The sequence below is a fragment of the Leucopleurus acutus genome (assembly GCF_964270905.1).
Source record: "Leucopleurus acutus genome assembly, chromosome: 5".
Classification (NCBI taxonomy): domain Eukaryota; kingdom Metazoa; phylum Chordata; class Mammalia; order Artiodactyla; family Delphinidae; genus Leucopleurus; species Leucopleurus acutus.
Window position 1 is genome coordinate 79598705 of NC_139147.1, and position 25244 is coordinate 79623948.

Genomic DNA, 25244 nt, shown 5'->3' on the forward strand with positions numbered 1-25244 from the left:
ATCCCCTGAACAACAAAAGACACACCAGGAACGGAGAGGACAAATCTTAACCTACACCAGAATTAGACCAGCATTTTTAGTTGGTTTAGAAAGGGGGGAAAACTCAAAGAAAAAAGTTCTCCAACTGATTCTGGTAGAGACGATTAGCAGAAATATCTTGTAAAGAACGTGGGTGTCCTGGAAGACTCATCGTCGTCGTCATTATAATTTCTAATTATGCTATGTGGGCAGGTGTCCGTGCAGCAGAAACACCATTGGCACCCAGATTAGCAATTTCATCAGGAGACTAGAAACTTAGTCTGCAGTTCTTAGACCTCAGAGCCTGAATCACAGCTTTCCCCTCCAGGATCAGCAAATAAACTGCCTATGCCTTAGCAAGGATTGTTAAGCCTGCCGAGGGAGGTCATCAAATATCAGGTCCATCAAAAAGCACACACTGGTGCAAAGTACAGGAGGCCTCCCGGGAGCCCAGAAATACCACTAAATGCAGAGACAGAAGGCCGGAGTTGTAGTCCCACTTTATGCCTCTAATTCACTGAGTAACTTCGAATGAATCATTTGCCTTCTTTGCACTTTTGTTTTTCATTCTCATCTGAAAATTGAGAGTTTTTGAACTTAAACTATGGTTTTCAAATGAGACATGGGAGGAGGTCAGGAGGGAAAGGGGCCAGCAGTAGGGTTTTGGGCTTCCCTGGCTCTGTGCCCTCCCCTCTACTATAGCAGGTGTGTTTTCATCATTTTACATTCTGGACTTGGGCCTGTCTGCAAGATTTAGCTTGAACAAAGGACCCAAGTCCACAAAAATCATGTGTATGATCTCTGATAACTCGTCAGCTCTCACATTATGATTCTACTCAAATATATTTTCTCTGGGCTAATCTTTACAAAATTCTTTTTACTCAGGTTTATTTGATTTGGGGGAAATTGTATTGGTAGACTTTAAAAATAAATCTACTAATAACATACTCTGAAAACAGAACGTGAAGCATGTCTAATATTTTCTCATGCCTCCACATTAGTAGATACCAAGAGAGAATGTCCAAAGATGGCAGAGATGAACTAGAGCAACAGGAGAGAACCAGCCACAGATCCCATAATTATTTTATAGGGTTATTTATTCATATAAAAATATTTCTTAAGCACTTGCTATGTGATAGGTGCTATGGTAGGCTCAAAATGAACAAACAGACAGGTTCCTATCCTCGTGATGCTTACATTATAATTGGATCTGGTATTTTAGAAAATTGTACATAGCCAAATAACTAAATCAAAAACAAAATGTATGGCATACAGCTAGAGAAATGTGTAAAGAAAAATGTATTCCTTATTTATATGAATAAGAAAACAGAAAGGAAAATACGTGAATTAAGAGTCAAGCTCGGGCTTCCCTGGTGGTGCAGTGGTTGAGTCCGCCTGCCGATGCAGGGGACACGGGTTCGTGCCCTGGCCTGGGAAGATTCCACCTGCCGCGGAGCGGCTGGGCCCGTGAGCCATGGCCGCTGAGCCTGCGCGTCCGGAGCCTGTGCTCCGCAACGGGAGAGGCCACAACAGTGAGAGACCCGCGTGCCGCAAAAAAAAAAAAAAAGTCAAGCTCAATTAGGAAAATGACAACATAAACCTGGTCACAACAGAAGAAACATACTATTGAAGATTTTAAAGAGAAAATAAAGAGTGGTACAGCCAATAATAAATGCAAGAACTGTTTTTTGAATGAATAATAAAACTTTTGCTAAACTAATCAAAAAGAGGATGGGGGGTGGACAAAACCACGACACTTTAAATAATAATGTGGAAATAACCATAAACAGAGAGGAAATGAAAATGATTACAAGAAATTATTTAACTCCATGCAAATAAATTTGAAATAGGTGACTTTCCTAAAATACAATTAACAAAAGTGGCCACAGAAAAGATATAGAAGAAAATCAGTCAAATTACTATAGAAGAAATAAAAAGTTTTTTAAAAGCAAACACCTCCACCACTCTAAAAAAGGCGCCAGGTCAAGGCAGTTTCACAGAGGAATTCCAACACACTTTTAAAGAATAGATCATATAAATGTTACTTAAACTATTTCAAAAAGGAACAAAGAAAAAGAAAAGCTTCCAAATTATTTTTATGATGATTTAAGCATAACACTAATAGTAGAAGCTGACAATGCAAATACACACACATATACACAAACATAATTTTGAAACAGTCTCTTTTATGAAAATTGATGCAAAAATTGTTAATAAATCACTGAGATCTAAATTCCAACAACACTAAAATAAAATAAAATAAAATAATGCACAAACTGTTACAAAGTGGATATTATTCCAAGAACACTAGCATGATTTCCTGTTTGAAAAATGTGTTTATATATTTCACCAAATTTATAGGATAGAAGAGAAAAACAACTCTCTTCTTAGAAAAGAGAAAAGGAGACAATGTATGATTATTTCCATAGTTTCCAAAAAGGTATTAGATAAACATTTAACAACGAGTCTCCACTTAAAAAAATAAAAATAAGAAAACACTCTCAGAATAAGGATGGATAGTTTTTAACACAACCTATTTCTCAAAACAAAACCCAACATCACAATGAACAGGGAACATTATGAGCATTCCCATTAAAGTCAGAAAGAAGAGGTCATTCACTCTAACACTAACACTGCTATTTTATATTCATTCTTCTCTGGGTATAGACAACATAATTAGAAAAAAGCTGTGAGTTATAAAAATTAGAAAGAGGAAGGTAAATTACGGGTAGATTATATGATTACTTAACAAGAAACTAGAAAAAATTTAATTATTCAAGTAATAAAAGAATTTAGTAAAGCGACTGTGTAGAAAAAATACTGAAACCAAGAAGCTACACACACACACAATTAGTTAGATGGTATAAGAAATTTCCATTAACTAGAGCAAACAGAAAATACCTAGGAAAACAAACCTAGAAGAAACATGCATGGTCTACATGAAATATTTAAACGCTCCTAGGGACACAAAAGAAGACTTCAACAAATAGAAAGGCATAGTGTTCTAATAACAAGAAATAACAAATTTACAATGCATAATGTATGAAGTTAATGAATAAATTTAGGGCAACTCCCATAAAAATGTCAACAGGACATTATTTTTAAAACTGGACAAGTTCATTCTAAAGTTCATGGAAAAAATAAACAAGTGCTAAAAGACAAAAACTTGGGATAAAAAGGAACTAATCAGAGTGAAGTAGCACCATCAGATAATAAAACATTACACAGCTACAGTAACTGATAATGATGCATGAAGTGACAGATGAATGCAACAGAAGGCCCCCAAAATGAGGCAAATTCCTAAGTACTAAATATTTAAGTACTTAAGCACTAAAGTACTTAATATATAATAAAGGTGGCTTTTCAAATCAGTGTGGAAAAGATGGACTATTCAGTAAATAGCTTTTGGACAGGTGGATCTGAAAAAATATAAAAATGGATCCCTACCTCACATCTTTTACCAAAATGTAATTTCAATGAATTGGTGATGAGAGACAGAGAGGCAGAGAGAGACCAGATGAAACAACCAGAAGGAAAAATTAGAAGATTTTTTTAAATAAAGTGGAAAAAGCATTTCAAAGCGTTACACAAAACCCAAAAGCCATAAAACCAAAAGGTTGAACTGACTATATATATTTTTTAAATTTTGATCTGTAAGTTAAAAAGACAAATGCAAAATGGCAGGGTATTGCTCCTCCTATCACAGACTAAGGGTTCATCTTCTTAACTGTAATAAATCAATAAGCAAAAAATCCAACGATACAATAGAAAGGGAGGCAAAGGGCAGTTCACAAAAAAAGGAAATACAAATGGGGATAGTCTATTTAAAATGATGTCCAAAAATCACTAAACAGAAATATAAATTAAATCTACAAGATACCAGACACAAGATACTGATACAGAAATCATCTAGATATATGATTATATGAAAAAAGCAAGATGCCAAATAATGCGTGTAGTATGCTCCCCTTTGTGTAAATATTCTATATACACTGGGATATAAAGGAATATAAATACTTATATATGCTTGTTTATACCCAGTTTATTTCTACAAAGGGACGTAAGGAACCGATAACAGTGTTTGCCTCTTGCGGGGGTGGGAGGGGGGTGAGGGCACGGGCAGAGTCAAGAGATAAGACATTGATAAGAGTAAGATTTGCTTTTCATTACATGCATTTTTGTAACTTTTTAATTGTGTACTATCTTTTTGTGTTGATTCCTCAGATTAATTTTTAGTTTTCTTTAGAGAAAGTCTGACCAACAATGCATCAGTGAGAACTTCAAATGGAGGGGAAGGAAGCCTGCTAGATGGCCAGCAACCTTCAGACTCTGCAACTCAACAGGGTATAGCGGAATGAGAATGACAAAGGTGTCAGGGTTTGAAGCCTAAAGCAGCTACTTAATAGCTTTGACTTTGGGGAAGTGCTTTATTCTTGCAATACCTCAGTTTCTACAGCTGTGAAACAGAAAGCTAAGATTCACACCTCAACAGAGCTGTGGTGAAAATTAAATAAGATAACAAGTATAAAGCTCTTAGCCCAAGGTCTGGCAAGGAATGTATGTTCAATAAACGTTAGCTCCCCGTACTATAAGGACCATTCCTGAATTAATAGTAATGATAATAATAATAATCTTTCTAGTGCTGTTCTGCTCAACCACATCCATTCAACCAAACACCCACGCCCCACGCCCTGGCCTCAGCTTCCCTTCCCACGGCCACGACACCCCAAGTCCCCATGAAGCAAGAGTTGAATAAATAATCACCAATTTTAAATACTACTCAGGAGAATGACTGGAAAACATCTATTTCAACTCCCACATTTCAGTGAGAAATGAGCAGAGGCCAGCTGTGGTTAAGTGGCAGCCCCAAGGGATGAACACTCAAGTCCCTGACCTCCATTCCATGGACTTTTCACCACATGTCATGTGTTGGCAAGGAATGGGCCTCTTTCCCTCAACTCCACTGTTCTCTCATTTTTAAAGGGTGCTTTGTTTTACCTCCAGAGAGCTCCCTTTTTACTCTATAGCACACCCCTCAATCCGGCATCTCTGGCCTCTCTCTCCTAGTGAACTTGAATAGTCCCAATACACACAAAGTCATCTTGTGTCGGGATGCTCATACACATTAGAGGACAAAATTACCCTTCTTGCAGCGTCATAAACGGCCAACTTTACCCGTCCTCAAGAAAAGGGGAAAAAAGAAACATAGTTTTAAGAAATGCAGGCCCCTTCCCCTAGAATGTGATGACTTAAAGATGGCTAGTCAGAGACCACGCATCCTCTGCGTACTGGGGTTTGTTAGTGGGGATGGTAGTGGTGAGGTTTTTGTTTGTTTATTTTGTTTTATTTTTCTTTCTGTGTTGGCTCTTTGAGAAAGATTCTATTATGGTTGCTATCAATTCTCATTTAGAGAAATAAGGACAAGGGTATTAATAATGAAACAAAAGTACTCCTTTTTACTCTCTGTGGTCTGCAAGGAGTTTCATATTCCACTCAGATCAGAACTCCATGTTTTACTGATGTGAAAGTGTGTGGTTTTTGCGATAGCCAAGTTCTTCTAATATTCAACTTTCTGTTGTTTCTTACTTGCGACTTACAGTAAACGAATCCCAATTTTTCCCCTTTGTCAAAATCAGCCCATTTTCAAAACAACAAGGCCACCTCAGACATGGCGCTTTTCATGAATATCATCGAGGCATGAGCCTATTCAGACCCAGTTTATGGCATTAAACAATCTTAACGATGAAACAGATTGCCCAAATTGTATCTTTGGACTCCACGGAACATAACTCTTCTGGAAAAGCACAGAAGGAAGTCCAGTCCCGCCTTTGCTTTTCTCCCCTTTCCCTCAAAGTCCTCTCAACCTTCACTTTTGGCTACATTTGGACAGAGAAAGCAGGGATTATCATTCTACAAGAGGAGGAAAAACACTGCTGTCATCGCTCCCTTCATCATCATCCTTACCTTGGTTTCAGTGCTTTGTCTCGCACGGGGGCTTATTTCCCATCCTATCAAGCCTGGGAAATGAGGGGTCGCCAAAATGACGCTCCCTCACTTTGTATTAGAAGAAACTTAGGCGCAGAAAGGGCAAGTGAATTGCCCAGAAGCTTCCAGCAAGAACTAGCAAGAAGAGGGCCTCAACCCAAGTTTTATCTTTGGGAAGCAAGATCTCCTCCACTCCCCACCCCGTCTGGGAGAGCGGCCCAGAGTCTCCCTCCATCGCTGTGTACATCGCTGGCTCTTGGCTGCTTTGTCATGACAGGCTCTGACTCCATTAGCAAGGCTGTACCTGACGGCACAACTGATCCTGTCAGGGTCGGTTTTGGTGGTTCAGTGCCTGGGCCACACCAGCGGTTAAGTATTTTCACTGTCACCGAGGTCCTTCAGCTGTCAGATGTGTCACAAGCAATTTGTTACTGTCATCGTTAAAGTCCTAAAGTTCCAAATGAATTTTTAATTTAGAAACTAGTGCTCTATCAAGGTTTATCCCTATGATGTTGTCGAGCACACTCCCACTGACTTTCTTAAATGGAAGAACGAGAGGCAGAGCTATAGTTAGGTCTCTACTTATTCCATGTAACCTCAGCCTGCCTTCCGCTGGTCACAGCCCATGGTGTTCTGTTATAGGAATATTATCTATTGTAAGAGTCTGTGATGAATAAAGGCTGAGAACTACTGCTGTAGGTGGTGGGAGCAGAGTGACCTACAGAAGTTGGCTTTCCTAGAAAGAGAAGAGAATATCTGAATTCCCTGTAGACTGGGTAAACCTCTACCATCAATCCTGAACCTGTTCTATGGCCTGATCTTTGGGTAAAAAAAACTCAGAATGCCCTGCTTGTAATCCCTGGCTGTCTCACTAAAACACTGCACCCAAACAGGGTAAGATGAGTGTGTTACCTATGACTCAGTTTACACTTACACACACACACACACACACCCCCCACAGAAGGGATCCAGTCCAGCACAGCAGATGAGCAAAAATGCCACACAGTCCATTCAGTACATGTCAAGACAATTTATCCTAACAACATACAAGTGATAAACAACAGTATTCCAAGTTTCAGTGAAGTCGGCATGACCATCACTGTTACCAGCTTCTCTCATAGAACCAAATATTATCTGTCTTCTTCACTAGAATGTAAGTACCCCGTAATGAAGGACTGATTATTCATTCAAATTAATATTTAGGGCTTCCCTGGTGGCGCAGTGGTTGAGACTCTGCCTGCCGATGCAGGGGACACGGGTTCGTGCCCCGGTCCGGGAAGATCCCACATGGCGTGGAGCGGCTGGGCCCGTGAGCCATGGCTGCTGAGCCTGCACGTCTGGAGCCTGTGCTCCGCAACAAGAGAGGCCACAACAGTGAGAGGCCCGTGAACCGGGAAAAAAAAAAGAATATCAATATATTAATATTTACTAAGTACCTACTATGTGTCAGGCACTAATCTAGATGGTGGGGATACAGCAAAAAATACCCAACTAAATTCCTGCCCTCATGGAGCTGACATCCCAGTGGTAAAGGCAAAAAATTCACAAACAGGTAAATGAACACATAACTTTCAGAGAGTAATTAATGCTCTAAAGAAAAATAAAACAGGGTACAGAAGGTCAGGCGTGCCTGATGTGGAGAGAGAGGTTGTTATCTATATTGCTTCTACCTCTAATCACCGATTTGGAGCTTTTTAAAAAATACCCATGCCTGGGTCCCAACCCCAGATAGTCTGATTTAATTAGCTTGGAGGTAGGCTTGAGAAAGAGTATTTTGAGGGTACTCCAGTGATTCTAACATACAATCAAGTTGGAACCACTGGCATGCTTGGTTTTGAAAATGAACAGGCCTGGGTTTGAAACTCACCGGTTACATATGATCTGTGTGATCTCAGGAAAGATACTTAATCTCTCTGAGCCTCAGTGTCCTTACCTATAAATTGGGATAACAATAGTAACAGTACCTCTGGGTTACTGTAAGAATCAAATGAGGGGCTTCCCTGGTGGCACAGTGGTTAAGAATCCGCCTGCCAATGCAGGGGACATGGGTTTGAGCCCTGGTCCAGGAGGATCCCACAGGCCACGGAGCAACTAAGCCCGTGCACCACAACTACTGAGCCCGCGTGCCACAACTACTGAAGCCAACACGCCTAGGGCCCGTGCTCTGCAACAAGAGAAGCCACTGCCATGAGAGCCCACGCACCGCAACGAAGAACAGCCCCCGCTCGCCACAACTAGAGAAAGCCCACACGCAGCAGCGAAGACCCAATGCAACCAAAAATAAAAATAAATTTAAAAAAATAAAGAATTAACTGATATATGTAAAGTCCAAAGAAGAGTGCCTAGGACATGGAAGGGACTCAGGAAGTGTTAGCCATCATTTACTGTTACCTTTAACAGTTAAAAATATGCACAGAAGATGCGAACTGGAGGGCTGCAGGTCAAAGCAGGCCCTTAGAGGGTTCTGTTTGCCATGTGCAGTGTGGACTTTTAAAGCACTTTGTTCTTGTTTTGAGCCAAAGTTGATGTTACTGAGATCATAAGCTGCATTTTTCTCCTTCCAAGAGAAAGTATCTCTTGCAATGTTTTAAATATATTTGAACGAGTTACCAACATTCAAAAACCTAAACACGTCACATAAAAAATCTGACCATGCATTCCTATGTGCAATAACTGATCAGTGCCAGGCAGCGCCACCCTTCTCAGAGACAGCCCTCTCAAGCTCTCCATGTCCCCCATTACCCCCTTCAGCTCTCTCCCCAAGACACATGCTCAGACTGTGGCCAAGAACAAGTCCCATTTCATCAGCACACTTGCACTTTTATCTTACCTACGAAAAAAAGGAAAACAAAATATGTCCTGCTCCTAAGACTCTAAGACGGGAGAAGGAAAGCTAGATAAAAGGGCTTTGTGTTTCAAGCAAAGGGACCAGAAGCATTTCTTTGTGACAGTCAAGGATCTCTGTCTATGAACTGTGTCAATGCAGTGTGTCTGTGTCAAAAGCGAGAAACTTACACATCGTCTGCTCCCTCTTTTACATAACTCACATGACTCTGTAGGCAAATGACCTCTCATATCCTGGGCACTGAAATAGGAGCTTGGCAAACATTAGCTCCTTTAATCCCACAACTCCAGGGGTTACTTTTCCATTACGACCATTTTCAAGATGAGGAAACCGAACCTTGGAAGGGATAAGCAATGGTCTTGGGTCACATCAATAATAGATGGCAAAGTTAGGTATGGAACCAGAACCTTCTGACGTCAAAGTCCAAACTTCTTCCACCACGTGATGCTCCCCTCCACCCAGGGAACGATTTAGTGTAATTTAACTACTGAGGTGAACAATAACTAGATGGGAAAATTCTTGGAAAGAACACTATTAGTTTAGAACAGGATACTCTCTCTCTGGCCAATATGCTTGCTGTCCATGCCACTGATGACGAAGGCCATCTGTGTCTTTTGGATGTTGCGAAACCTGCAGATGACACGATGAAACCTGCTCCTCTCTCTACCTTTTGTCCCCTGTAAAGATAGTTCTACTCTTAAATCTACAGCCCAACAGATTGCAAAAAACCCAAAAAAACAAAAACCATCACCTTGTGTGTACAGGTGCATGTGTATGTGTTGTGTTGACAAAGATCAAAACCAGTGGCTAAAATGAAAGAGCAAGACACATTCAGGTTCATCTCAAACAATGTCTCTTGGCTAAAGCCTCCCTCGATTCACCTCATCAGAATTAACCTGCCTCCAGATTCCAGCACAGGTTATTTGTATCTAAGATTTCTTTATCACATTATATTTATGTGTTGTATGTCAACATCCCCACCAAACTAGAATTCCTGAGAGAACGAACCATCTTTTATTCACTTTTCTATGCTGTCCCCAATGCAGCCCTACCATCAATGTTATGCACAAAGCATGGCACAAAGTCAGATGCAAAATAAGAATGAATTACGTGAATACGTAAAGATAAGACTGACCATTTTCTATCCATGTTTCTTTAAGTAAATGTACACTTAGTATGAGCACCTACAGAGCTAGGCTTTGTGGAGATGCAAAGATTAATTTTTTTAAAAGCTTTGATTCAAGATGCTCACCATCTCCTGGGAGAGACAAATGTACATATATAACCATAATGCAAAAGAAATAAAAATTAAGTCTCCTAAAGATATACAAACAAAGTTCTGGCAGTTGAGAGAAATGTGCAAGATATGAAATTCTCAGGAGTTTGCTCTAATCTTTATTTTAAGTGGTCAATTAAAATATATCTTACCCAAATAAATATGCAATTTCTTTCTCTGATAATTTACTGACATTTCTTTTTTGAAGTTACTGACATTTAACTATCAAAAGAGCTGTTAAGAAAGGTCTCAGCCATAATGAGGAATTCAACTTTTTTTTTAAGGAAATTTAAGAGAAAGTATCTTTGTATTTCAGCAATTCAGTAAAAGCCTGACTTTTCTGACAATGTAACTGCAAAGAAACTTGTGTCAAAACACACAAGAAACAAAAAGGGTGCTCAAGATATTTCAAGTCTACAATTACTTGCTGAATACATGCTGAAGTGCCAGGAAATACGCTAAGCTCTCCAGGGAAACAGAACTCAGTGTTTATTTGGGGTAACAATGAGATATGGGTCCAAGAGAAGATATTAGGATATAACTTGATGATAAGCAGCATACAAGAGGTATGGGCAAAAGGCTATGAGAGTCAAGGGGAAGAGAAATTATGTAAACTAGGACCTTTATTGATAAATGTGGCATTGCACTATGACAAGAAAACTAAGTTGAATAACTTGGTATTTGCGTTACACTGCTGGTTCTGCCAATAATTTGGTGACAGAACTTAAGCAAGTCACTGCCTACGTTTTAGTTCAGTTTCCCCCATCATTAAAGAGACATATGGCCCTCCCAGTGGTCACAGTCTACAAACCTGGGCATTCAATTAAACGACCTTTTGAATTGGAGTTACAGCAAGAGAAAACAAGTTCTCTACTGTGTTGTTTGAATCCATTTGCCCTCTTAGATGTTTGCCAATCAAGAATTCAAAAGCAATAAATCTAGAAGCTACACGGAATTTGATGTTTTCATTATCATTTATACAACTGACTAAATTACATGCCATCCCATCATAAAGGCTAGAGTACTCCTACAAGATCAGTAGGGGACATATGAAGGTGGGCCGATAATTATGGTGGATATCTACCAGAGTTCCCCCTCCATTCTATGGGCAGAAGGTACAGGACAAATCTAGATCCCGCTGCCATCAGTCAATACCGATTCTTTTGGAAGGAAAAGTAAAAATTTTATTTCCCATCAGAAATGACCCCAGTGTATCTTTCCTGTGTCATCTCCCACTACTACTTCCTTGCAAACCTTTATTCATAAGCTAGTATTGGCCAAACTTGCCTTACTAAATCAGAATTTCTAGGGAAGGTACTGGGAATCTGTATTATTAATAACAAGCAATTTCAATGATTAGGCAGGTCAGGGAAATCCTATTACAGTATACATCTAAACTACTCATTATTCATCACAAATGACCTGCTTCTTGTCAATGTGTGTGTTTCTTCTGCCTGCAGTGTGCTTCTCCCATCTCTGGCTGGTGACTTATATTTACCTATTCTTCAGGATCCAGTTAAAATACCACCTGATTCCTCTACTCTCATACATGTATTCTTATCTCCTCTCTTGGATTATGACCTCTTAGAGATCACAGGAGGAGTCTCATTCGTTCATTCATTAGTTCATTCACTCAACAAATATTTATTGAGTGTTTGGCATCTACCACATGCCAGGCACTGTTCTAGGCACTGGTGACATCACAATGAACAAGACAAAATTCACAATTTCATGGGCATTCAAGTACTGGAGTTGGCAAACTGTGGCCCACAGACCAAATGTGGCTCACTGCATGTTTCTATTAACGGTTGTACTTGAAACATGGCCACACTCAGTTGTTTACATGTTGTCTATGGCAGAGTTGAGTATTTTACATATTGTCTGACAGCAGAATGAGTAGCTGTGACAGAGACCACACAGACCACAGGACTAAACTATTTACCACCTGCCCCTTTACAGAAAAGTTTGCTGACCCCTGTTCTAGTAGATCCCCACATAGCAGAGTGCCTGGTAGACGGTAGGCGCTAACAAATGCTAAGAGAATAAACTGAAGATGGAAAGTGAGAAATAAGATCATGTAAGGCCATGCCACTCTCTCACTTCATCCCAGCTTACCTTTCCCCCTAGAGGGGTGGGATAGGGAGGGTGGGAGGAAGACACAAGAGGGAGGAGATATGGGGATATATGTATATGTATAGCTCATTCACTTTGTTATAAAGCAGAAACTAACACACCATTGTAAAGCAATTATACTCCAATAAAGACGTTAAAAAAAAAAAAGATCATGTAAGGCAGGTCCTGTTGCAGAGCCTCTTTTACCTACGCTCTACCTTCATTCCTAGTGATGTCAAAATGTTAATAATTGACAATTTCTAGCATGTTATTAGCAATGTTACAGTTTAGGGTGATAAAAAGAGAGGGGATAAGTTTTCAAACCTATAGAAAATTTAAGAACTAAATAAATTTGCTGTGTCTTCAAAAGTCATGACTATTTCAGGTCCACCTGTGATCATACCGGCTGGTCTGGCAAAATATATTACAATAGCTGTTACGTCTGGCTTTCCAGAGCTTACTAAAGTTTGAGGAGAGTTGTTATTGTACTTCACTGGTTTGTCTGCTTCATTAGATGCATCTTGTGGATGGAAACTTTGTGTCTTTCGGATCAAGCTGACTAAGACTCATGTTAAATCAAACACAAACACAGAGCTGCACATGAGGAAAACCCCATTCTGTCAAAGAAGTCAAGTTTATAGATTCAGTCTTATATCCATATCCTCAGAACTGTCTTCTTTATCATGTCCATATGCAAACCCTCTCATCTTTCAAGAAAAGAACTGAAAACTGCAGGATCCTTTTCAGAGGCTGAGTTACAATTGAAAGTGGAGAGCTGACATACAGCTAAGGCTTTACAAGTCTTCAGCACAGTGTCAGTGTGGTTTACTGCAAAGAGGAACAGTTTTAGAGTCAAACAAGTCTTAATTCCAAGAAAGCCGTGCCACTCGTTAGCCATGTAAACTAGGAAAATTGTTTAGCTTCTTCAAGTCTCTGCCTCTTATCTACATAATGGGAATAATACAAGTTACATCACAGGGCTGATGTCAGAATTGAAGAAGATAGTTAAGTGCAAAGCAGCTTTCTCAGAACGAGAAGAAAATAGGTTTTCAGTAACAGTAGGTTCCTTTCTTCCCATTAACAAGTTCAACACAGGCCCCTACACCTCAAAAATACCCTTGTTTGATATATCTAAATTCCCTAAAAATGTTACAATACATTTATTAAGGCAATAAATTTGGAAAGATGTCATTTGCACATCTCTGACTTTTAATCCAAACTCAAGAAAATTCTGTTCCCCTCTGAATTTACTACTCAAAAGCTATAGGGCTTCCCTGGTGGTAAAGTGGTTGAGAGTCCGCTGCCGATGCAGGGGACACAGGTTCGTGCCTCGGTCCGGGAAGATCCCACATGCCGCGGAGCGGCTGGGCCCGTGAGCCATGGCCACTGGGCCTGCACGTCCGGAGCCTGTGCTCCGCAACAGGAGAGGCCGCAACAGTGAGCGGCCCGTGTACCGCAAAAAAAAAAAAAAAAAAAAAAAAAAAAGCTATAATATAGCTCTTGTTTAGTCTATCTCCTGATGACTCATTTCTAGCAAACTATTACTTGAAACAACATTCCCTAAAATGCACATATACTAAGAACCCCCTCATGAGCATCATAGAATAGGTAATCAGGTCAGTTTTGGACATCCCCTCTGATTTCAAGGTGAAACAAAAATGGTCAAGTTTTAGTCATTTTCACTTTCTGGTTCTTGCACCCTTGATTCCTGCGACCCCCTTTGTAAAATGGAACAAAGAAATGCATGTGCTTCCATATAGTCACCCTTCACTAGATATGGATAAAGATGAGCGATGGAGACGGAGAGAGGTAAGTGAGTGGGTAGATGAAATGGCCAGGGGAGAGATGATTAATTAGATGGATGCTTGGATGGATAAGCGGAAGGATGGATGGGTGGAGGCAGGGAAGTCAGGCAAATGTAGATGAGAAGATGCCACACAGACATGCAGAAATTCATAAAGAGGCAAAGAGATAAATCTATGACAAAAAAGCTCAACCTCAGGACCAAAATACTAGCACAACTCCCTCTCTAGCCCACTGCTCCTTAAATCTCCATTCTTAAGACTATCCAAAGGTTTCTCATCATTACATCATCATATTCAAATATATGGTAACCATAGTATTATGTATCTGCCCAGCAATGGAAATTGAACCCTTTGGGCAAAACAAATTGACCATATCCTCCTAGTAAGAGAGAATAAAAATTCTTCCAGAAGGCATCAAGCAACTTTTCTAATGCAGTACATTCATGAGACTACCCTTACTATGTTTCAATGTTTCTCTAATTAATGTTATGTTAATTAAGAGAAGGTGGCCTAATAGATTTTGTTACCGTCAGAATTTTCTCTAAATTAACAATTCACAGGTGTAATTTTACCTTAAAACTGAGATCATAACTAAAAGTACTGCTAAACTCCAGCCCAATATATATTACTATAGGATGAAGTGAAATACGTCAAATTCCTCTACTGTAAAAGCAGTGTCAAGGGCCCCTGCCTTGTTTTAAAGCAAGTTTTCTTCTTGATAAACAGTCAGCACTTAATAATAGAAACAATGGTCAAATATATCACAATAAATGCAAACACAGCACTCACATAACGCAACATCATGCAGTGATTAAAATATGTACTTCTGAAGAATATTTAATGACATGGGAAAATGTTTACACTAAAGTATTACATAAAGGAAATGCATACAACTAAATATGTGTAACATGCTCCCTCTTTAAAAAAAGAATAGAGTGGTTATATGTGTAAAATAGAACGGTGGTTATCTCTGGATGATGGGTTATGGGGGGTTTAATTATCTTCTTCGTACTTTTATGAACTTTAAATTTCTAAAATGAGTGTATATAACTTTTATATCTGAAAAAGAAAAGTTTATTTTGTTTTAGGAAAATGTCCAGCAGCTGTGCTAAGGTAACAAATAGGAAGGTTTGTTTGATTTTCCTGTTGACATGGTATTTTCATATGCATTAGTAGCTCATCTGATCCATTCAACAATTCAGAGTGATGGGGTCAAGGATCCCCACCGACGAGCAGTCAAGCTCATTTAGCAAAATGGGACAGAGCAGACCCAACTCAAGGTGTCCTGGTACAATATCGTCTTCTTTACAAGGTCCATTCATTTATCTCAGCAAAAGAGTCTTCTTTTTCAGGGATGTTTTTCTAAAGGGGCTCCAACCTTGTTTTGCTCTCCTCCCAACCCCAAACTGTCAACATGCTATTAAAAAAAAAAAAAAAACTACACATATAAGCATACCTGGGCTGCCTAACACCTCACCCCAGAGTAGGAAGGGAATACTGTTCAAGAATGACAAAATGTCCCACTGTTGCTATTTTCAAAGCATATAAAGCCAATTATCCTAATGGGACCAGTCCAATCTATGAAGGGCATGTCCAGGCACAACTTTTTTAAAAGACACGGTCTGACCTAGATAAAGAAGTCTGAGACAAGGATTTGAAAGCTGCTTAAGATGACAGAATACTGAGGGAGGCTTCGAGTCAGCAGCATCAAAGAAGCACCTCAGCTCAAATCTTGCTGGTCTTGGGATGACTCACCAGCACTGCTGTGATGCCTTCCTGCCCCATTCATCAGACAAGTTTTTTTCCATTAGATTTATTGCCGAGGTGCTCCCCAGTAAGGTGGTAAGATCAACTCTGCAGTTTGGGGTTTTTTTTCTCTTTTTTTTGGCTGCATTGGGTCTTTGTTGCTGTGCACGGGCTTTCTCTAGTTGTGGCAAGCGGGGGCTACTCTTCATTGTGGCACGCGGGCTTTCTCTTTGCAGTGGCTTCGCTTGCTGCGGAGCATGGGCTCTAGGTGTGCAGGCTTCAGTAGTTGTGGTGCACAGACTTCAGTAGTTGTGGCTCACGGGCTCTAGAGTGCAGGCTCAGTAGTTGTGGCGCACGGGCTTAGCGGCTCCACAGAATGTGGGATCTTCACAGACCAGGGATCAAACCCGTGTCCCCTGCACTGGCATGCAGATTCTTAACCACTGTGCCACCAGGGAAGCCCAACTCTGCAGTTTTAAAATAGGGGAGATATGACTGAAAAGTCATAACACTGATTCCACGTACTACACTCAAAAAAGCTCAAGGAGAGTAAAATGTCAGTTGAAGGAACACTGGCCTCCATTTCACCTCTACCACTAAGTAAACACACCAGAGTCTGTTCTGGATTTTTTACTAAAGAATTAGCTGATTCTGACAAAACCTGGTGTATTACTAAAGGCATAAGACAGATTAGTTAGGTGGGGAATATATAGATGAAAAGGCTGGGCCTGCTTAGGGCCTGTGGGCAGGAATAGAGGTTGTTTTTGTAAAAAGGTTGAAACCTATAGAATAAGATAGAGCCTCATGATTGGCCTCATCTTTAGTGGGAATGAGTTAGAAACTCCTGCTCTCGGTCCCTGTGTTGTGGAAACTTCTAGAACAGAACCCATAGCACATACACGTGGGAACAATGAGAATGTTGTTGGGCAAAATAAACACTCATTTTGGGCATGAGCCTGGGGAATACAAGAAGTGGATGGTCAGGACACTGAGCCTTGGTTCCCTTATAACATCAGCCAGCTTCCTCTCCACCCTCCTTGACTCTCTTTTCAGGCTCTGAGTTTGTCCTTCCCGTCTTGGAATCCACAGCTTAAATATCTTTTAAAAAGTTTTACCTCTAAGCACTGCACGACATAAGTTAACTGAAAAGAGCAGATTTTAAGTTGGAGTGCCCACTGGAATTACCCAAAAAGGTTTTCAAAATGCAAATGCCCATGTCCATACCCAAAGATTTAGGGATGCAGACTGCAAATCTGAATTCTGATAAAACTTCCCTAAGGGATGCCGAGCCACAGATTCAGGTGAGAAACTATTGCTACAGGGAACAATCACCAAACTGGGAACTCAGGAGAACCAATGGGAAGAAAAGCAATGCGGTACCTGGGCAAGTGTCCCCAGGAGGACCAAGTGGCCCACAGGCAACCCGCATTCATGGTGGACAAAGGGAGGAAAGGAGGACCGGAGAGTAACCAGGGTAACAGACAGGTGCCCCATGGGAAGAGCAGTCTGTCCTGTCAAAGATCTCCAGAAAAGAGGATCCACTTAGGAGACGTGGAGTGAGATAAACAGGGAAATTTGGACAGGATTAAGGTTTTGCAGGGATGGGGATGGGTTTGCAAAAGGTATTCACCTCAAGAAGGCTAATTAATCAATTTATACAATATATTCAATTTATTATCTTGAAAACAGACAGGAGATAAAAATAGATGAGCATATCCTCTGCACCTTTCTTTAAATATTGCTGTAACAACAACAGGATCCAGACGAACCCTGCACGGAAAGATATTTGTCATCGGCCCCCAAGTCCAAGATGTATAATCCATCACGGCCACTAAATGTCTATGACAAACCTCTTCAGCCACAACAAGGTAGAGCGCTTAGCTAATTACAACTCCCTGATCCCTCTGGATGTCAAAACCAAGTCCAATTCATTTGTCTTATGAGTCCCTATAAACAAACGCTGTCAAGTCAGTACGAAAGCCCCGATATAAAACAAAAGATTAATCTGGCTGATGAAACCTAGTCCAGGTGTGCTAGGATAATGATCTTCATATTTGTCTATCATTGTTTCATCTGTAAAATGGGAATAACAGACTTCTCCCCACAGTATAAAAAAGAAATAATACCCTAGGCAGTTGCCAAATAATGAAATACTTAGCTCTAATTGCTAAATAAATGAATTACATAATTAAGATCTACGTTTGCTTTGTTTTTCTAAAAGCAACATCTAGTTCCCAATTTGCATCATCAACCTATTCAAACCTGAATTTCAAGAATCCCTTCTGCTTTATCCAGAATTCCAAATATGGAATTTATCTATTTGATTAGATTCTCCCACTTCTGTTATCATTATGGAAGCTATGCCTTTACCCTGTGGATTTCTTTATCCTATGACATTCTCTGGAAAGAAGTCTGGGAGGGAAGCAAAGAGTCTGATATTCACGTGTGAGGTCTGAAGTTTAACACCGAGGCATGGTTGCTATTTCTGAAATGGGGGTTGATTCTGTGACTGATGGACCATAGACCCTGAGACCTGTTTACTCTAGTTTGAGTTATCTAAGTGTGTCCTTCAGTGTTTCCCAAATAGATGAACCAACCTGAATGACTGAATTACATTACTCTCTGCTCAGAAAACTGCCCCTCACTTCACAATACAGCTCTGTCCTTCCTTCCAGCCTCCCACTACTGCCCCTAAAAAAACTATGTTGGGATCTGGGTAAGAGTTGCGGGGGGGGGGGGGGGGTGAGGAATCTGGGGATGGTAGAACATCTCTTTTCTACCTTGCTTTATGCCCTTCCATGTTGGACTCTCTCCACCCCCCTTGTCCACAGGGAAGAAGGGGTGAGTTATCTAATTACTGACTCTGGAGAAGGAACTGGGCATGGGCAATTCAGCCCCTTCCTCCCAGTCTTAGGATGTACCTGACTGCGGGAAGCATACCCTCCCTGCCGCTCAAGGTGAGGAATTTTATAGGCCAAGTCCCCTATGGGGGAGTTTTCACAGGTAGAAGATACACGAGAGGAAGAGGGTAACTTTGATTCAGGAATGCTGTGTTAACAAGCCCACTGAGCTAACAGGCCTAAAGCCCATTCTCCAACTAGTCTTTATCTCCAGCTGCCTGACGCTGCATTGCCTTCAACTGGTTTCTAGATGAACACACAAGAACAGGAGGCAGGATAGCAAATGGTGCTGGAACTGAGGCTTAAGGGCCAAGGCAGAGGCTACATTAAGCCTCAACGAACTCCCTCCAACCCCGACACATCACCTAGTCTGACCACAATGAACACACCCGATCTTGCACGCGACCTTGCACGGGGTACTTTGGGGCTTCTGCCTTCACTCACACTCTTCATTCATCCTCGAACTACCTTTCCAAATCCTTCGCTGGCCCCACCCAACCCCCAGGCCAGGATTACCTAGCCTTCTCAGATGCAGCCAACCTCAGGGACCTCTCCATTCCCTGAATCCTCACTGCTCATTCTCTCTTGGTCTTTATCACTCTGTAATCACAGATATTTTTAAATGTAAGTCTAATCTCTGGGAGACTCTTAGTTCCTTCACTGTCAAGTCCCAATCACCTCCTCCCCGTCACTGCTCCACTGGCAACAGTTAACTAGTGTTTATTGAGAACTTATTATATACCAGGCATGAAACTAAGAGCATTATGTTCATTACCTTGTTTAATCTTCCCCAGGAAGTAGGTACAGTTATCATTCTCTAGAAGGAACAGGGGCTGTGCTCAAAAAGGCTCATCATGCCAAGCACATCTCACTGTGTCTGGTGTAACTATGGGAGTCTTGCAGACTTGAGACAGAACAGCAGATGGGGATGGGAAGTGAGACTCAGGGGGACTAAATTCAGTCCCAAACTGAGGGTTCCACCTTCACTGCCTTGACCTTGACCTTCACCTACACTTGCCCCTGGCTTTAAGGAGGAAAAGAAGTCTCACTTTAAAAAAAAAAAGAAGAAAATGGAGAAAAAGTCCAGGTGGTCACTGCTCCGTGGAAGGTCTAACTGCTCAATGTGAAAAGGCTCCCCAACCTGAATCCTTGCTCTGAAAACAGAGGTCTGGATCCGTGTGGTTTTGTCATGAGATGAATAACAAGCCCCAGGATTGCTCGAATTACAAGGCCCAGACCAGATCCACTCAAATATAGCTGGAAGCTTTCTAGTAACTCTTACTGTGCATGGGGAATGAGCTGCTCAGAGAAGTGACTCACTTACTGGAATCCGTGCTGCCTGCATTACTCAGCTGATATTAATACACCCACTTGTTCATTAAAGTTTAATTGGCGTTCATGTGAATTGGTTTCACCGGATACTTAATCAAAGAGAAGTGTTTGTGTATGAAGTGTTCACATATAAAGCTAGAAAGCACAGCTCTTCTCCAGCCTCTGCACACTTCCACTGGCTGCTCTTCTAACTCTGTTGACACAGTAAGTTAGTCAGAGAGGGTGGGACAGCGATCTTGAAAAGAGAAGGGGGAAAAGCTGTCCAAACATAAAACAGGAATCAATGATAAATCCTCTGTACCGCACTAGACACGGTTCCCTAGCTCATCAGCGACAGTCTGACACTGGCCAGGACTCAAATGCCAACTCCTCAATACAAACTTGTTCCTTTTTGGAGTTCATTATCAAAACTGCAGGGCTCCTTTTCTCCCCGGGCACCTGTCTCCCAGCCGTACATCTTTATTTTTCAAATGGGTAGATAAGGAAATTAACCATCATTCAACATAATCACACACTTTTCTTGTACTGACAAGCAAACCATGAACGCAATCCCAAACGCCTATTTATACAATCAGGGCTGTCAGTACCCTGTTATTTCTTATCAGATATCTCACTAATCAACATTTCTGGAAATGTAAGTTTTTAAAGCTCTTGAAAAGACCGTGCATGAAGTTGGGGAGAAAAGATTTCAAGTCTGGTGGCTCTGATTGTACTATCAATTTTTCCCTAGGGATGGTCACCGTTGTAAAGTACGCATGACTTCCTGGCCCAAGACAAATCAAGGTGGGTTAAAAACTTGACAATCTAGACTGACCCTCAGAGACTGTAGGTTGAAAAGCAATGTACTGATTATTTTTTTATTTTTTAATAAAGCTACTGAGATTTGATTCACACACCATACAATTCACCCATTTAAAGCCTACAATTCGGTTTTTAAAATACTCACAGAGTTGGGCAACCATTGCCACAATCTAATTTAATAACATTTTCATTGCCCCAAAAAGAAACCCATACTCATTAGCAGTCACTCCCTACCCCCCACCCGACCCCTGCCAGCAACCACTAATCTACTTTCTGTCTTTATAGACTTTACGAACTTTCCTACTGTAGACTTTTCATATAAATGGAATCACATAATATGTGGCCTTTTGTGACTAGCTTCTTTCACTTACCATGTTTTCAAGATTCATTCATGTATCAGGACTGCATTCCTTTTTATTGCTGACTACTACTCTGTTTTATGGATATACCAAATTCTGCTTATCCATTCAGCAATCTGCCTCTTAAAAATAAAACAGGGCTTCCCTGGTGGCGCAGTGGTTGAGAGTCCGCCTGCCGACGCAGGGGACATGGGTTCGTGCCCCGGTCCGGGAAGATCCCACATGCCGCGGAGCGGCTGGGCCCCTGGGTCATGGCCGCTGAGCCTGCGCGTCCGGAGCCTGTGCTCCGCAACAGGAGAGGCCACAACAGTGAGAGGCCCGCGTACCACAAAAAAAAATAAAAAATACATAAAAATAAAATAGATCTACCGAAGAATAGCAAATTACTTAGCAGCACTCAGCCTGGCAGATAATTTGCTAATCCCCTTCATGATCCAGTCACCATCAGACACATAAGGTAAGCGGGGTTGTAGTAGGGCTTCACACATGTGGGAGGAGGCGGCAGAGCCTAGCAGCCTCAGCCTTTCAAAAGTGAAAGCTCATCTCTGACCCACCTGCGCATTGCTTCACAGTTTACAAAGAGCTCTCGCTGGCGCCATGTAGCTAGACAGTGGTTCCTTGAGGAAGGAACTGCCATGTCTGCATCTCTAACTTCCCCAAGGCGCCCAGCATCACTTGGAATGCACTGAACGGACAACACGAGCAACCACTTCTCTCTCTAGGAAAGCCACCTTTTCCAGCTTCTTAAGATATGACCCAACTACTTAGTAATAGGCACCTACGATGTGCCAGGCGCTATCATGGTGATTAATAAGATACGACACCTGCCCTACAGGGGTTTAAAATCTAGTAGAAAAGACCAAAGAAATCCACACAGGACAAATCAGTGCCAGATGAACAGAATTAAGAGTGTACTCGAGTGAACTGAGAAAAGGAAATCTCTAGCTTATTACATCTCACTTGCCATGCTAGTGATTTCGTTTCTAACCTTGTTTGTAGAGTGGGAGCTAATTACAACATGACAATCATAGATAGTACACAGACTTTCATGGAGATAGAGAATTCATAGCTATGAGTGTCCTAAAGAGGTACAAACTGATCTGCATCTGGAGCATAAAACAGAGCCAACTTCAGCACGCACATGATTAACATCACCAGATAAGGTAGACCAAAAAAGCAACCATCCGTGCTTCCCTGGTGGCACAGTGGTTGAGAGTCCGCCTGCCGATGCAGGGGACACGGGTTCGTGCCCCGGTCCGGGAAGATCCCACATGCTGTGGAGCGGCTGGGCCGGTGAGCCATGGCTGCTGAACCTGCGCGTCTGGAGCCTGTGCTCTGCAACGGGAGAGGCCACAACAGTGAGAGGCCCGTGTACTGCAAAAAAAAAAGAACCATCCAAGATGGAAAGTCAAGGGGGTCACCTGTCCAAACCAAAGGAATTTCTGCCTCCTTCAAAGCAGGCTTTTTAAGACACTGTCAGGAAGCTGGCAATTCACCCAGAAGTTGCCACCTAAGAAACCATATACTGTGAAGGAAAGAAATAGGCTTCCAAAATACATGTAATCTAACCATACTCTGGTACATGAGGCCAATAACACAGCACTGGGCTTATTTGGTGCTATATGTCTAAGGGACTCAAAGACATTTGCCAAAGAGAACTCAGTCCTTCCCACCCCCAAGCAAGTGTAGAGTTGACTCCTAGTCATTAAGAAGCTCAAGAGCATCTTCCATTCCTCTGTCCTGTATTCCGAGGACACACCTGAGCTCCCAGACAAAGGTACTTTGCCATCAAACAGGAAGTCCAACTCATGTTTCTGTTTTTTGGAGTGTAGGGATGTATACATTCCTTGGATCCAACTCATGCAACATGAAACATTAGGTTTTCACACAAACCAAAAACAACTGACACACTTAATGAGAGCTTCTTTGACTTAAAATTTCTACCAGCATGAAACTCTCCTTAATATATTCATCCAGTTTGTACATCAGTACACGTGTTCCTTTTCAAATTCCTATAGCAAGTTCGTACATCCTGTTTCCTAATTACCTCATGCAAAAAAGGGAATTTTACTTTCACCTCTCTTGTTCATTAAAGCAAGTTTCAGGAAATACTCTGACATTTGATTTTTAAAAAACACATGCTGATTTAACAGAAAGTTTTAGAGATTCACTGCTGCTTATACTTGGGGAGAAACAAGTTAATATCAAATCATAGTCAACTTTTTAACCAATGGGAAAAAAGAAAAATAAAGGGGAGCGTTTTTCAGGTTTACTGCAACTCTATATAACCTAGATAGCGCTTGGTAAGACCTTATTACACCCGAACGAGGGTGGTGAAGCAGAAAGCAGCCCAGAGTTAAAGGTCCTAGGTTTGCATCCATCACTGCTTTAAGAAAACTCACCTCATCTCTCTGAACCTCAGTTACATCATCTCTAAAAGGGAAATGAATGACAAGCTCCGCCTTGCCTACCTCATGGGGCTGTTGTCATAAGGTGCACATAAGAAAATGTGTATTTAAGTGCTTTGCAAACCGCAAAGCCCCATACACAACGTGAGGTATTCATAATATGAGGCATTATCTCAATATCCTTTCCTATAAAGACATTTTTTAATGACATGAGCAAACACTTGTGCCTTTCTGTTTCTATTTTGAATAAGCCAAGGAAACACCCCCAAAATCAGCACTACCAGTTCCAGGAAGCTTCACTCTCTCTCTCTCTCACACACACACACACACACACACACACACACGCGCACACACACACACACACACACACATACAAGCTTTTTAACGATAAGTGCTGTATAAGACAATAAGCCAATAAGACAATAAGAAAACACCAGCTCCTGAAGAATCTTCCATCTCTGAGCTATCCTCATGGGCACAACTTTAAAATTAGTGTCTTTCAGTGCATCTTATTTTTTGAAGGTGTGTGAAATATCTTAGAGTATATCACCTTTCAAAAACCGTTATGCCAAAATCCCCACCCACCTCCTTCTGGTGCAGGAGAAATGGTCCCAGAAAGAAGCGGCCCCCGCATATCAATGTCGTCTGGAGAGGAGGGGAATGGGAGCCAGCACTGAGGACAGGACCAGGCACGTGCAGACTGAGGGAAGACAGGACCTGCCTGGATGACCCAGGAAAAATTCCACCCTACAGGCCATCTTGGATCAGCAAACTGACCCTCAGAGCCACATGGCAACGCTCCAGGAAGCAGCTTATCAGGGATGTGGGTGCCTTCAACTCCCCACGCGCACTCTATCATCTGAAGTTGACTCTCTCAACTACCATCTGCAGATAAGCAAAGATCAAGGACAGAGAAGCCAAAACTTTTCCAAGGTCCTGAGTGGCTGTGCAAATGCAATTCCTATGTCCCAGGCTAAGCTGGTTCCCGGTCCTTGAGTGAACAGGCCAGGGTCCTAAAACAGGCCTAAACCGTTCACTTGGTACCCGTCCACCATTGTAGCAGGACGGAATAATGAGAGCTAACACTTACAGAGGGCTTGCTGTGCCAGGCACCATTAAATATGCTTCACACACATTTTTAACTTATTTTTTAGCTTATTGAACCCTTACAACGACCCTATGAGGTAAGTATATGAGATGAGGAAACCGAGGCACCAGGAGATGGAGTTGTTTGCCCAAGGCTCTATAGCAACGCGTAGTGGGCAGATTTAAACACTGGTGGTCTGGCTTTGATGGCCGTTCCTACCCGCACACACTCTGCCTATCCCTGGGTACTTCCCACACTGGCTGAACACCCAGCAGGAGCCAGGCACCACTGGAGGCTCTCACATGTATTTTCTAATTTATTCTCACAGTGACATTGGGAGACAGATTCTATTATCTGGAATTCAAAGAAAGACACAGAGACTCTAGGAGGTCATTTAACCAAGGTTTTAACAAACACTTAGAAGCATACTAGGATTTGAACCCCTGTCCAAATTCAAGTTTGGTACTCTTTGTAAACATCCAGGTTCTGCCCCAGCTCTGACAGCAGCAAACTACACAGCCCTCTAATCATCATTAGCACTGTCTATCTATATCTACCTAGCTATCTACT

General features: G+C 41.5%; 1 protein-coding gene across 3 annotated transcripts in view; it reads right to left on the bottom strand.

The window, feature by feature from the left end:
- Window positions 1-25244, bottom strand: part of LPP (LIM domain containing preferred translocation partner in lipoma) — a 685690-nt gene that overhangs the window by 524430 nt on the left and 136016 nt on the right. The gene's annotated exons all lie outside the window — the stretch shown is intronic.